Source organism: Fukomys damarensis, unplaced genomic scaffold (genome assembly GCF_012274545.1).
Source record: "Fukomys damarensis isolate Sample0158 unplaced genomic scaffold, DMR_v1.0_HiC HiC_scaffold_38, whole genome shotgun sequence".
NCBI lineage: Eukaryota > Metazoa > Chordata > Mammalia > Rodentia > Bathyergidae > Fukomys > Fukomys damarensis.
The window spans coordinates 68,920,326-68,932,948 of NW_022900950.1; the positions used below are offsets into that span (position 1 = coordinate 68,920,326).

Genomic DNA, 12,623 nt, shown 5'->3' on the forward strand with positions numbered 1-12,623 from the left:
AGGGGAGGGGGGGAGAGAGAGAGAGAGAGAGAGAGAGAGGAAAAACAGTTTACCCAGCGAGCACGTAGCACTGACACTCCAGCAAGAAAATGTGCAAGTAGTTCCCCTGTGGCCACTAAGACATAAAGAAAGAGCTTCCACTCACTTCCCTTCCTGCTTTCGTCCTCGTCTGTTCACACCACACCAATTTCCCACCGTGGCCGAGGCAGAGTCTGTTTATCAGCCTGTCTGGGAGGGGCGGGTGCCTTTCTTTGAGCCCACCTCCTTGGTGCAAGCTGTGCTTGGGGAGTGGTTAACTACAGTCTTTTGTCTCCGTCCCGAGATCCAGCCTCCTCAATAACTTTGGGAAGAGGCGGATGTAAATTATTTTTCCGACACCCTGCTCTCCTTCGCCTTCTGCCTTTGCCTTTGCTGTTGGGCAAACCTCACAGTTGTCCCTGTGTTCCTCCTTCAGAGATCTTCCGCCTACTGTGTCGCCAGCAGCTCTCTGTCCCAGCCAAGCCCTTCGTCTCCTTTGCATTCAGATCCCAAGCTGTCTCTGTCTCAAGAGCTCCCCTTTCCATCCTGTGCAACCTGTTGGGACCCCTGGGCTTGGTTGAGGGACTCCTTCCCCCCATGCTTGAAGGTGGTTGCTAGCCCAGATTGTTCAGTCTCTGTGAAAACCATTGTGGACTCACTGTGCTGGTGGGTTTGGTGTCACCCCGCGACACTTAGTCTCTCTCTGCCTAGAGTACATGGATTTCTTTCTCCAGAGGATGCCTTGGACACACAGCTTAGGGTTTGGAAAGATGATGGGGAAGGGGCAGTATAGAGGTGCCTATGGCAAGATCTGGCCTGGCAGCACTGACTCCTTTCCTCAGGCTGTCCGAGGCCTTCCAGAGTGCTGTGCTCCCTGCAGGAAGATGGGCAACAGCGGCCGTGTATTTCCCCTCCTCAACAGCTCAGACATTTGGATTTATCTAGGGGGACGGTCTTTCCGATTGATTTCCATTTCTGGGTTATTCTTCCCTGTTTAAGTACCTGAATTGTGGATGACTTTTCCCTACGTGTCTCTCGTGCACCATTTCCCCTCCCCAGCCTGGTCTCACCTCCCTCCACCTGGAATTATGGCTTTCCAACATCATTTGAGAAACGCACTCAGCATCCCCTCCTTTCAAATTGGTAAGAATTTGGGCTGAGTATTTATTTTCTAAAGAGACTCTTTGCGTTCTTACTTGAATAAGGTAAATTATTTTCTTCATTCCTACATACTAAATTTGCAAATATATAACGTTGATTTATAGATTGTGCTTAATCTATTTTACATTGATCTATTTCTCTATTGTCATGGCAATATCGTAGGAAGGTGATTAAAATGACTTTATTACATAGTCTAAAATCAGGTAAGTCCAAGACCTCCCCGCCACTGCTCCTCTTTATTATGCTCTCCATGTTTGATCTCCTGCATCTAGACTTTCTCATTAGACAGCAATCACTCCCCCATCATCCATCCAGTTAACATCTAACTAGAATTGTATCACATTTAAATATTAACTTAAGGAGGCTTGCTATTTTTATGATGTCATATATTACTGTATAAAAACTTGAAAATAATTTTCCAATTATTCAGAACCTGCCTTATATTTATCAGAGTATTTCATAGCCTTATTTTTACAGATCTGAAACAGCACTTATTAAACATATTCCCTGGCATCACACAACTTTTGTTGCCAGCATGAATGTTATTCTCATTTCTACTTCTAGGAGCTTTCATTTATTAATCCTGGAAGTTCTGTGCATCTCCTCACTGTGACACAATCATATCACCAGTCCAAAAAGATAATAATAAAAATAACCTTAGCTTTTCTTTCCTAATGTTTATACTTTTGTCAGGATTGAACCCAGAGCTCTACACTGAGCTATGTGCCCAACACTTTTTTTTTTTTTTTGAACCTGGGTTTCTTCACTAAGTCGCTAAGTTGCCCAGACAGGGCTCAAAATTGCTATCCTCCTGTTTCAGCCTCCTGAGCAGTGGGATTGCAGGCATGTCCCACTGCACCTAGCCAATGGTTGTACATTTTCTAAAACTTTATTTCATTTGCTCTTACCTCTTAGACAATGGTAGGACTGGCCGTTTCTGCAGACTAGTTTATAATTTCCACTGAAATAATTTCAGTCTTTCCTTTTTTAGAATAATTTGATGTTAGATTTTAGGAAAAAGAAATCTTTACAATATTTAGATGTCCTCTAACATGGAGGTTTTGCTGCACTAATTTTCCATTTTGAAGTTCAGACCATTTTGCTTGCCTTTTAAAACTCTATTTCAACAATCCCTGTATAAGCTATTTGTAGTTTGTATTTCCCTTTGGTGATAATTTAATAAAAGATATTTTACTACATTTTTGCTATGGAAAGGTATCAGTGAAAAAATAGATCAAAAGCAAGGGATTCCTATAGAATACACAGAACCCATGAAGGCCCAGGCAGGAAGCCAGGGCAAGGAGAGGCCTTCATATGAGAAGGTGAAGCAGGTGATTGTCTGCAGTTCTTTTCAAAAGCAACCTGCTTCTTGTGCACGTGACCCTGCTTTGCGTAGGGATACGGACGGTCCTTTAGAGACATCCTAGCTGAGACATCAGGTATAAGAACAGGCAAATGGGATTTATAACCAATATATTTGAACTCTGTGATCACTTCTTTTCAGGCAGTCACCAAAAGTTCAACTCACTATCCATTGGCGAAAAAGAGATCGTAATAACCATCCCATGAGATTGCTGAGAAAATATGGAAGACCATAACCGTCTGAGATAGGTAATCCTTGGGCACTCAACTTTGTGGGTCCTGTCTTTCCTTGGTTACAACCGTTCATGGATGTTTGCCTTAAAATATTAAAACTAATGTGAAATTCAAATTTTCATCCCAGTTGCTGGGAAGAGAAGCAATTGACAAAATCAGACCTTTCCCCCTGCAGCCAAGCATGTCTGTTTCCCTTTTTGTGCTCACTGTCTGTCTGTCTGTCCAGACACACCTGCAGTGTCAGAAGAACTTGAACTGGTAGATTTGTTTCATAAAAAAATATTCCTTTGAGTATGATAGGCAGATACACTTGGGCTTACCTTTTTCTTGTAAGGAATGTTGTAAATCACTAGAGCCTTAGATTTGAACTCAAGATCTAATCAACTACAAAATAAACAAAAGCCCACGATGGCTGAGAGACATACTTGAATTTTGATTAATCTGGTGTCTTTTCTTAGAGTGTCTCTAAGTAATGCTAACCTCCTTACAAAATGATTTATTACCTAACATGTCAGCTTTGGAAATATATAAGTTTTCAGCTGAAAAGGAATTGTATAGGGCAACAGCCCCATACTCTGCCTCCAGGAACAGAGTATTCTAATATTGTCACTACTGAAGTCTCTCTGCTTTTACTTTTCTTTGTTCTCTGACCTCAGGTTTAGAATTCTTTTATTGAATAAATATTAAACCAAAGCATATTTCACAAATGTAATTCATCAAGGAGTCTTTGGTCAGCAACACTCAGCCAGTTATCAATTGAAATACTTTTTTTTGTCATTAAACAAAATAAACACTACATTTTGATTAACCCTGTGATACTTGTGTCATAGGTAAATCTAAACCTTGTGATTTCTTTTAAAGCTTTGTACCAGAATCATCTCCTTTGCTTGTTAGCCATGTGATATTGTTTCTAGCTGTGTAATTTGGACAAATCCATGTGAGGGTACAGCAGTCCCCAGTGGACCAGTCACACATCACGGAAATCCTCTGAAGCTTTCCAGACATGGAAATTGTTGACTCCACTCCCAATATGCTGAGTTAGAAACTCCACGTGATTTTAAAACAAGGGTTTAGGAACGGCTGGATTTGAAGATGAGGGGTGTAATTTCTGAGGCTTATCACACAGAATCAAGGAAAAATACATAAAAAGAACAAGCATATTCCAAAGCAACATTAAGAGCTCTGAAATGTTATGTGGTGCATTGCCGTGGTTCACAATAACATGCTGTAAATTTTATGACTGACCGAAAAAGAGGATCTTGAAAGCTCCAGCCAGAGAGGAATGATGATAAGATACAAATGTTAATTACTCCGATTTGGTTAGCATGTAGTGTATATAAGTATTGAAATATCGCATCATATACCCCATAAGTCTGTACAATTATTATGCGGTATTAAGCAGTTCTAAAATGTGCATAAAGAGATGAAATGTTAACTACTTTGATTTGATCATACACACCATGTTCATGAATTGAACTGTCACATGGCACCCACAAATCTATACTATTAGAGCAATCATTTATTTTTAACAAAACAACAAAAATAAGTAAACGACCAGGGGACCCTCCTTGTCACTATTTATGCATCTGAGGTTTGGAAGCACTGATTTTGCCAACACCCCACCTACGTGGGAAGACGTATTTCACAAAGTTGTTCATTCAGTGCCCACTGGACAGACTGCAAGAATCTAGGGACCCTCGTGGCAAATAAAACAGACTCTGCAGTGGATTTCTAATCCCTGTCAAAACTGTATTCACTAATTCTGGAAATCATGCAGTGTCTCTGCCAAGGAACATTTCTTCTGGAAATGCAGAGCATAATGAAAAGGTATTTGGGGGGCATTTCAGACAAATATAAAATTGGGACTCTTTCCAATGGGCTGCTGCTTACTGAATGGCGGGTGAAGGCTGGGGGGTGATCTGGAAGAAGCTTCTGTGGGGTACTGGTGGTAGGCGCAACCTCTCCTCTCCTCTCCTCTCCTCTCCTCTCCTCTCCTCCCCTCCCCTCCCTTCCCCTCTGTTCCCCTCTGCCTGCAACATAGGGCTGAGCCCTGCCAGTGTCTCTCCCACTGTCCTGGTAACCCTGACAGGGACCCTGTGAGTTCCACCCAGGAGCCATTTGATAGTATTTTCGAGGGTGTAGATTCTGGCCTCTCAGAGCTCCCAACCCCAGGAACCACAGATTTAATTGGGGGGGGGGAGGTTTGCACCAATACTTTTGATTTTATTGTTTTCTCAAATAAAATATAAAGAAAATGAAACTGAATAACCAGGTTGCTCTACTCGCAAAGTTCTGTCAAATCCTAAGAAGAAAAGCGGAGCTGGTGTTTCCCTCATCCTCCATCTCCCAACCACTCTCTGCTCTTTCACTCATGGTTTCTCTTCTTGAGTCCCCATTTCATGCTTTCATTTTTCTTAATGACTTTTTTTTTTTTTGGTACCAGGGATCGAACTCAGGTCCTTTCGCTTGAAAGGCAGGCCACCCAACCGCTGAGCTAAATCGTCAGCCCCTTAATGACACTCTGTAAAGAAAAGTTGTAGGTTCACAGAGAGATAGAGAGGAAGGTAGAGAGACAGACACTACACGCTATGTCCCCCACTCTCAACATTCCAGAGAGTGGTGCACTCGTTCCAACTGATAAGGCCAACAAGGCCCCATCATAATCACAGTCACGGAAAGTCTACACTTTATGTCTTATCTTTGTATTTTCTCTGCATGCCTTGATGGGATTGGTATTTCCTCACTTTTGATTTAAATAAGAGATGAGACAATATTTCTAAAGTAGAACTCCCCAAAACTAACTAGGAGTGTGACATGAATTATATAAAAGTTGGTAATTCTATCCAAGCAAGTATAAATATTATCTCCCTTTATTAAGCTCTAGGTAAGTATTAGGCAGACTGTAGTCAGATAAATACTTGGAATGAAATTCTTATATAATGCTGTTAAACTATGTACAGATATACTTTAACCCTAGAGTATGGGGTAAAACTACCATTTTTTTTTTAAACTGAAAATTCAATAGCCTAGAAGCAAGGAAAAATTCTTTAAAACCCCTCCCCTGAAATGAGCTTTATGGTTTCATCTTAATTGCCCCCTACAGGCTTATATGCTTAGGGCTTGGTCAAAAGCCCATGGCACTATTAGGAGTTGGTGGAACTTTCAGATGTGGGGCCTGGTGGGAGGAAGTTACGCCCTTTGCGGTGTGGCCTTGGAGGATATTTAGGGACCTGAGCACCTTGTCTCTCTGCTTTCTGACCACCATAAACTGAGCAGCCTTTTCTGCCACACACTATCTGCACTGATGTGCTGTTTCCACCCCAGTGCCAAAGACGACAGAGCCAAGTAACCATGGTCTGAAACTCCTGAAATTGTGAGCCAAAATAAACCTTTTTTCCTTCAAGAGTATTTTCTCTGGTATTTTGTCACAGTAACAGGAATTTAACACACAAGCCGCAGTAGTGTTTCTAGGATGGGAATTAGCATTCTTAAGAAGGAATACTTTGTTCTCACCAGCACACAGATCTAACAAAACCAACACTGTCGTTAAACTGGAATATTTGTATAAGTAGCCCATCGTTTCAACCCCACACTATCCTACCTCTTTTACCAAAAGTACATTCCTTTGAACTCAGATGCCCACGCTATTAGGTGGATCATAAGCATTGGGAATTCTCTTGAACTTACTCATCTAATCTGTAACCAACTTCTCCCCTTAGGACCAAAGCCTAGTGAATCACGCGACAACAGATGATGGCTTCATAGCTTAGCTGTTGCTCTCTATCCAACCACTCTGCCACATCTACTGGGTAGTGGATACTGAGCCCCTTGCTTCCTGCTGGTTCGCAGCTCTGGACCTCAGCATAGTGTGAAGTCTATTCAATTGTTCTTCTCTACCCAAGCATAATAGGAAGACTCTTGTCAACCCTTCATTTCAAATACTTTAGCTACTTTTCCAGGTAGGATAATACATTTTATACACAAATAGGATACATGCCTTTATCCTGATTGTTTTCAGTCAATACCATCTTATTAGAATTAGGAAAGGCAGAAGAACTCTCTTCCCTTTATGGTGGAAGGGGAAAGGTTTTCTTCCAGGTACAAGAGAAAATATAGCAGATGCACTTTGTGTTGAATAAAGATTACACATCCGCCTTAATTACCACCTTTTCTTCTTACGGAGTAAGTGAATTATTGTCAGTTTCATCATTTCTAAGCAGAGGCTGAAACAGATGCTGAAGGTTTAGTTTAAAATGATATGTGTCTCTTCTAACAACTTGCAATATGCTCTCAAAGGCCTATTTACCTTCCACATTCCATAAACTCAGTATAAGGGAGTTTATTCTCAAAAGCATTTCAGGTAAATTTAGCCCAATAAATGCAACTTTCTTTAGAGATAACATTTAGAGGAGTCATTACAGGACTTACTGTGTCTGCTGTGGGTGTACATTTGCTTTAATGACTTTGTTTAACAAGCTTTTATTTTATTGCTTATATGATTTCAAGTACTCTTGCAACTATTTGCCCCTAGGAGTTTGGGGACCAGTATGTACGAATCACAACTTTGAATTTTTAAAATAAAATTAGTATCTAAGAGAAAATATTTCTAATTTAAATACAAAATGTAATGGTAATATTAGTAAGTTTGTTGTGCACAGTAAACACGTTCTTTAGTCTGAAAGTAGGAGAGGGGAATCATGAATCTCTGATTCATCTGCCTGCTCATAGGTTGCGCAGTTCATGTACGAGAACCAGGAGAGAATACAGGCAAACAGAGGGGAGAATGTGCTGCATTCTCCAGACAAAGAAGAGAAAAGCACAAATTTAGAAAGTAGCATAATACTGTTCCCTTTGGGAAAGAGTTAGAACCAAAATCAGGGTAGGAGATCAAAGAGGATTTTAGTCTAAGCTATAGCTTTAGATTTTTACATTTAGATTTTTATAATCTTTCTTTCATTAAAAATGGGTATTACAAAAAAAAGGGAGACCAGAAGAAGGTATATCTAAAGAAATAAAGAAGAAAATGCAATAGAAAATTAGATATTTCTAAGAATAATTAAAGTATAGTCCTCAATAACAAATGAGAATATGAGAGTAAAGTCAACTTTAAGAAATAATCACAAGGTCTTCTGTCTCCTTCATTACATTGATTCTAGATACTTCATTTTTGGATGCTATTGTGAAAGGAATTGTTTCACTAATTTCTCTCTCAGTGAGTCTGTTATTTGTGCATAAGAAGACATTGATTTTTGAGAGTTAACGTTGTATCTATATACTCTACTGAATCTGTCAATTAATTCTAGAAGTCTTTTGGCACAGAATTTTTTGGGTCTTCTGTGTAGAGCATTATATTGCCAGCAAATAATGACAGTTTAACTTCTCCCTTTCCTATCTTTATTTCTTTTATTTCTTTCTCTTGTCTAATTGCTATGTTTCCAGAACTATACTGAACAGGAATGGTGATAGTGGACAACCTTGTAAAATGGAATACTACTCAGCCATAAAGAATGAGAAATTAGATTCATTCATAGGAAAATGGATACATATTGAGGATATACTCCTAAGTGGAATAAATAAGTCACACGTGTATAAATATCGAATAGTTTCTCTGGTGTGAAAAACTATAATAGTACATAAGATCCTAATGAGATAATTGACCATGTGAAATAGGAAGAAAAGGGCTAAAGGTGTAGGGAAAATGGGAAGGGTAGGGGAAAGGTAATAAGGGAAAAGAAAAAATATGATAAAGTGAAAAAATGGAAATGAAGTGTTTGTAAAGAAGGAGGGGAGGAAGGGGTGAAGGGAGGGCAGGGGCAAGGGGAAAAAATGAGAACCAAGACCTGTCATGTAAAGGTACAAGATTCCAGAAATGAATGTAACTGTACTGTATACCTAGAATGTACCAATAAACTCAATAAAAATGAAAAAAAAAAGGTACAAGAACCCACCGATGAATGTAACTATATTGTATACCTAAAATGTACCAATACACTTAATGGAAAAAAACTTAAATAGTAACCAAATATTTTTATGCTGCTTCACATTTTTTTAGGACTATATTGAGAATGCAACAATATTAAAGAATATACTTGGAAAAGTAGATACTTAAACAAATTCTAATTTTCATTTTTCTCAGGAGTACCTTTAAAGACAAAGGCTTCAATTCACTGTTAAGTAATAGCATTATAGGTTATAACATTCCCCTCTACCCTCCTTTTGGATTCAACTTAAGGCCACTTTTAACAATGGATGAAATAAATTCTAAAATAAACCTTCCAAATATCAATCAGCTAGTAATTTGTCTTTAAGTGAAATAAATAAGTCACACATGTGTAAATACTGAATAGTTTCTCTGGTGTGAAAAACTGTAATAGTACACAAGATCCTAATGGGATAATTGATAGTGTGAAATAGGAAGAAAAGGGCTACAGGTGTAGGGAAAGTGGGAAGGGCAGGGGGAAGGGAATAAGGGAAAAGAAAAAAATAGGAGAAAATGAAAAAATGGAAATAAAGTGTTTGTAAATGGGGAGGGGAGGAGAGGGTGAAGGGAGGGCAGGGACAAGGGGAAAAAATGAGAACCAAGACCTGTCATGTGAAGGTACAGGATCCCAGTAACGAATGTAACTGTATTGTATACCTAGATTGTACCAATAAATTCAATAAAAAGAAAAAAAAAAGAATATCCTCAGCACATGCTCTCAAATCTATTTGGTCCTGACCCCACAGATCACAGGAATGAGGGCTGGTGGGAAAACCATATAGAGCTTGGCTAAGAAAATATGTGTATATTGAGGAATATTATGGCTAAAACAATGTATCAGGAAAGAGAAAAAAGGCCAAGATAACACCAATGTGCGAACTGCAGGTATTGAGAGGTTTGAGCCGGGCTTCCCAGGAGGGCAGACAGAGATGGCATAGAGGATCCTGACATAAAAGAGAATAATAAAGAGCACCTTTAATAATAAGAGAGAAATTTTGCCAAGACCAAGCATGATATAAACTTTGACGCTGGCATAGGCCAGACAGGCAATGCCCATGTGCTCACAGTAGGTGTGAGGGTGGCCACAGAATCCAGCCTCAAAAGGAAAAACACCAATGAAACAATCATGTAGAGGCTCCACAGGATAGCAACGCATGCAATGAGTCCAGTGATTTCACCAGTTGGAATCACGGTGTACCGAAGGGGTTTGCAAATGGCAATGTAGCAGTCAAAGGCCATGGCCACCAACACAATGCTCTCTGTGGCAGCGAAGAAGTGGATGAAGAACATCTGACAAAGGCAGCCTCCAAAAGTTACTTCCCTGAGAGTAAACCAGAAAATGCCAAGCATTCTGGGGCTGGTGGTACTAGACAAACTCAAGTCAGTGGCATCCAGCATGGCCAGGAAGTAGTACGTTGGCTTTTGGGGATTGTGCTTAGTCTGGATTGCAAACAAAATAGCAGCGTTCCCTAGGAGAACAACAAGACACACAAAGAAAAGGGGAATCCAAGCCAGATGTACATATATTCCAGTCCTTGGATGCCCAGCAGAAGGAACGAAGAAAGATGGGACCAAGGGTCAGTACTCACCAACATTCTTTTCTTTCTCATATAAATTGCTGTTCTGCACACCTGAGACAACTGTTGACTTCCCCTTAGCGATTCTTGCTTAACTACACTCCTTTTGTTCAGATTCTTAGTCAAATGCAAAATAACATTTTAATCTTCTTTTGTTTACGTTCATGAAGAAGGTAAAATACTCTCAGATTCTGCTAGCGGCTCCCGAGTATTATATGACACTAGAAACAGAACCCACCCAACTCTATTGCCTCCTTACCTAATAACAAGTAATTTGAGTTGGACAATTCCTAAATATATCTCGGTGGGGAGGCAGTTTACTTCTTGCACCAATTCTTTCTCAATTCTTGTTTTTTTTTTTTTTTGGACCGGTGATTGAACTCGGGTCCTAGCGCTTGCAAAGCAGGCCGCTGAACCGCTGAGCTAACTCCCCAGCCCTATTCTTGTATCTTTATAGATGTCTCTACTATCACAAATATTTGGAACCAACACAAAGAAATAATCACAAGTAGAATTTAACAAAACAAACTGAAAGTAATTTTTAGAAGAGAAATCTAATTTAGTATAAAAATACTATATCATACCACAGTTTTTTCAATTCTATTTTTAAAAATTTTGTGTTCCTTTTTGTATAGTAGAGCAAGTATCTGCTCATCAATCTGTTTTACTTCATATACCATTTCAGTCAGAATCAGTACTTTTTCTCTTAGCCTTCTGCAGCATGCAGAATGAATCTTCCCCTTAAAATTAATATGTATTTGTAGTTGTGGGTATAGCTCAGTGGTACAACACTTCCTTGATATGTATGTGGCCTTGAGTTCATTTCTCAACACTGAAAAATTAGTATGTGTTACAAAACACATTGGGGATTTTTATTAATTTCTCAAATTCTATACAGACTTTTCAGACCATAAACCAAATAAGGTACAGGCGTCTGCTCTCCTTGTGTCTTTGGAATATCGACTGAATTTAGACGACCTAAAAGAGTCCTCTTTGTTACTTCATATTGAGTTTATTTTCAAATGTCATGTTTTGCAATTGCATTCCAACATTAAGTACTGCAGGTGTTCTTTGTATTTAATAAAACAATTTATGATGGAAAGATATCACAAGAAATATATGGTAGAAAGATTTCGCTTGTAGCTAGTATGGGGTGATGTAGACTGAAGTTTGTCTCCTCGATGCTTGTATTTTAAGACCCTACTTCTCAGTGTGACTAAACATTTAAATAGGGTTGTAGGAGGTACTGACAGCTTAATGAAGTCACAGGATGGAGCACTGATCCAGGAGGATTGGTAACTTTAGGAGAAGGGAAGGGAACTCTTTGTCATTCTCTGAGCATACAAAGGTCATTGTGAGAAGGCTGCCATCTACACTCTAAAGAAAGAGAAGAGAAATGAATTTGTTCTCTTCCGTGGTGACACCTTGATCTTAGACTTCTAGCCTCCAGAACTCTGAAAAACAAATTTTTGTTTGCTTTGGCCCCCTGGGCAAATGAAGACATGAGGTTGCACCCATTGCTACTAGAAAGGGACCTATCAGATTTTAGCGATAATGTGTTCTGCCTAGGTAGTTGATTGAATGTCATCTTTCCATCCAAAAGACATATCCATGTCCTAACCCACAGGGATTATGAACCTGCCTTGTATGGCAAAGGAGTATTACTGTAGTAATAGATATGATTATATTGAGGGTTTTGAGATGACAAGATTTCTGTGATTATTTGGTCAGTGACTCACATCACAAGCATCCTTATAAGGAAGAGGTGAGATGGGGAGATAAATCTTCTGCAAAAGGGAAGGGGATGAAGAGATGGAGGAAGAGCAAAAAGAGGGGCAGGAGCGAGAGATGAAAAATAATTAAGATGTCTTATGTACAAGTACTAACTTCCCAGCATGGAGGTAATCACCATGTACTGCAACCATCTACTAAAAAATAATTTTTTAAAAAAGCGCTTAAGAAAAAGGAAAGAAAGGAAAAGGCAAGGTAGACAGCCCAGTTAGAAGAGGAGATTGGAGTGATACAAACAAAAGTTAAGGAATACTGGTAGTCACCACAAGCCATAAGAGGGAAAGTAGTACAGCAGAGCCCATAGAGGGAATGCATCTCAGTAAAAAAATTGACTTTGCACTTATTGCTTCTAAAATGAAAGGTAATAAATTTCGAGTTTAAACAATCTAGCTTGTGGTAATTTGTTGTAGTCCCTCTATTTCGCTGATCCATCTTCAGTGGATTCATTCTCTCAGTAAGTCTAATGTAAATTTTTTTAGGGAACATCTCATACTCTTAGA

General features: G+C 39.3%; 2 pseudogenes; both read right to left on the bottom strand.

The window, feature by feature from the left end:
- LOC117284607 overlaps nt 1-520 on the bottom strand; it is an 85,827-nt pseudogene extending 85,307 nt beyond the window's left edge.
- An 8,935-nt stretch (nt 521-9,455) lies between these two features.
- On the bottom strand, nt 9,456-10,365 carry LOC104873290 (annotated as a pseudogene).
- Nucleotides 10,366-12,623: the final 2,258 nt, after the last annotated feature.